At 44.1% G+C, this 2,660-nt stretch overlaps 1 long non-coding RNA gene across 1 annotated transcript; it reads right to left on the bottom strand.

Annotated features, from left to right (window-relative positions):
* Window positions 1–379: 379 nt before the first annotated feature.
* LOC309365260 lies at window positions 380–2,414 on the bottom strand. The gene is made up of 2 exons (XR_014165936.1): window positions 2,093–2,414; window positions 380–801 (listed from the first exon to the last, which is right to left on the bottom strand). It is a non-coding gene; the product is annotated as an uncharacterized lncRNA (long non-coding RNA).
* Between the last annotated feature and the right edge of the window lie 246 nt (window positions 2,415–2,660).

The raw sequence follows: 2,660 nt of genomic DNA, 5'->3' as shown, positions 1-2,660 counted from the left end.
CACTTTCTATTAGCACATCCCGCTGTTCATGTCACTTAGAGCTCACCTGGCAAGCCAGGTTTTGATGCATTTTTATGGAACAGAGATGCCTTGGCAGTCAGGTGCTCAGGAAGAGGAAAGTGGACATGCTCTCTTCGTGCCTGTAATACTTGAAATGCTTTGGGGTACAGAGAAAGGCACAACAGGGCATTCTAATCATTACTATCCCCATAATGGTTATTTCCAAAGCATTTCCCAAACAAGATGTCTGGCAATCATTAAAATGCAATGCAATTGTTTTGTCAGATTTACAATCTAGCGGACAAGGACAGGAAAGAAGAAACGATGTAACAGGAAAGGAATGAAGGAGAATTTCTTAAAAAGTCAGGGGAAACAAGTGTACCTTCAAATGCTGCTTTATTAAAAATGTGCTTTGAAGTGTGTGTTCACATTGACACTGTTCCCCCTGCAGGGTAAGCATCAGCTCCTACTTTCCCCCAAAATGAACATGAGCAAAACGTCAGTGCTTTGTGCATTAATAGTGTCATATAGGCAATTAATACTGAAAACTTGAATCACACTACAACTTTAACAGGCTCCTTCTGACTTATATGAATGATTAATATACAACACTTGTTTATAAAGTCATGCTGATCTCAGCTTCTTGCCTCTGCTATAGACACAGATATTTCAACTGGGGATGTAAAGGCTGAAACCCTGTTCCTTCAACAAGTTTAATTCAGTCTATTTAGTTTGCCCCCTTGTCTGTATAGTTTTCTTCTTCTTCAAGGCATCATAGCTCTAAATATTTGGTTTGGCTCTCTGAAAAAAGGGAAAGACAGTATTTAAACTCTTCACACAATTTATGCAGAAATGTACTTCACCAAAAGTCCTTTATTCCAAATTTCTGAAATATGCTGTTGTTGTTGTTGTTTAAATGCTTTTAATGCTTAACTTCGAGCTACCAGCTGACTAGGGAGAAAAATCACCAAACACCTGGGCCTGATTTGATCCTAGAATGTTCCACTGTCCCTATTTTCACTGGAGAAATGTTGGAGGATTTGGAGTTATTCAACCCCTGAGAAGCTGCATGTTTAGGGCGGTATCCAACCAATGTGCCCCATCAGTGCAAGGATTTCCTCTCCTTCTCCTGCACATATTGCTAAAACAGTTTTAGACAGCAGAGTAGCTAGCCGGTCAGCTGCCTGGTGCGGCACGAATGTCCTGCAGCTGGGGGCAGGGTGAGCCAGCCATGTGGTTGGGGCACACTGCCTGGAGCCTCTCCGCTGCCTCCCCTTCAGCTGTAGGGTGGCTGAGGAAGAGGCAGTGGGGAGACTCAAGCCCCATGCTGCCGTTTCAAGCAGAACAGAGCCTGCAGGTGCCCAAGCCGCCACGTCACTCCCAGGAGAGACACATGGCTCGGGCACACTGCAGGCCCTGCTGTGCCAGCCCCCGCAGTGCGGTGCCCAGTGCCAGCCACGCTCCATTACGTTTGTTGACTGAACTAAAAAGTTTCGTGAACCCCATTTTTTTAAAAAAAACCTCATATTTTTGTCATTTTGTCACATATACCCCAGTGATGACACCCAGGGCGGACCACACCCCCCCTTCCTCCGTCACTGGTTTTAGGGGGCACAGGGAGGAAGAAGGGGAAAGTCCCATTGCACAAGTGGAAATACTTGTGGTGACAGGATGGTTACTCAATGCTCCTTTGGATGCAACTATTTGCCTCAAATCTCAGGCTATACAAGAGCTAGGGACTTTTTAAAAAAGAGAGAAAACTGGGAATCAGAGGCTTATGGCTCATCCAGGGGTGACAACTCTCTCCTTGCACTTACAGACAACAATGGGAGATCCATTGTAACATGTAACATGTCATTTGACCCTTAATACTCTTACCTCCCAGGTGCTTCCAGTTCCTGACTTCATTACTGAGATTGCTAATTAAGCACTAAAATTTAAGACAACAATTCATTGTGGTTGAGCACTTTCCCCCGCTGTCAAGAACTGGTTCTCTGAAGTTACTTCTGATGAAGCTCATTAAAGTACGGGAACAATTTTTCATTGCTTCTTGGCCTAAGGTAGAACTGCAGAGAGGCGTATCAAAACATACCTATGTGTTGCCATCCCCATTGCTGTTTCTGCTTGTCAATTAAGAATGGGTTTGAAAGAACCAAAACTTAAAAGAGTTCAGGATCTGTTTTTCCAATGAAATAATTTGCTTGCATAAAGATCCGGTTGTAATAACGCTGCCCACAATATGTGGATTTGTTTGCTTGTTCCTTCTCGACGCCCACATTGTTTGCAGGCAGAAACTGTGATATCTGCAGGCTTTTCATTTTCTTCTGTGCAGAGAAAGGGTGGAATACATAATTGCTTGATTTCAGCTGTGATGGGAGACATGACGAGGGAACACTCTGGATACTTCCCTTCAGCCCTTCATCATTCAAAGCATTGGTATCATAGAAGGCACATCAGTGAGCAGAGGCTCAGCTGGGAAATGACTCAGCTTCTCTCCCAGAGACAAAAGCAAGCAGGTTGGGAGGAGGAGAAAATTGAAGGTGGGAGGGAAGTAAAAGGAAACAACATACACTGTGTTCTTTCATAACATGTTATGTACATTGTACGCTACACTTCACAGCATCTGAGTCATCCTTTCTGTCATTGTCATGATGCCCCAG

The sequence above is a fragment of the Podarcis melisellensis genome (genome assembly GCF_964234715.1).
Source record: "Podarcis melisellensis genome assembly, chromosome: 1".
Classification (NCBI taxonomy): domain Eukaryota; kingdom Metazoa; phylum Chordata; class Lepidosauria; order Squamata; family Lacertidae; genus Podarcis; species Podarcis melisellensis.
Note: the sequence above shows the minus strand (reverse complement) of the source record. Positions and strands in the feature narration are given on the sequence as shown.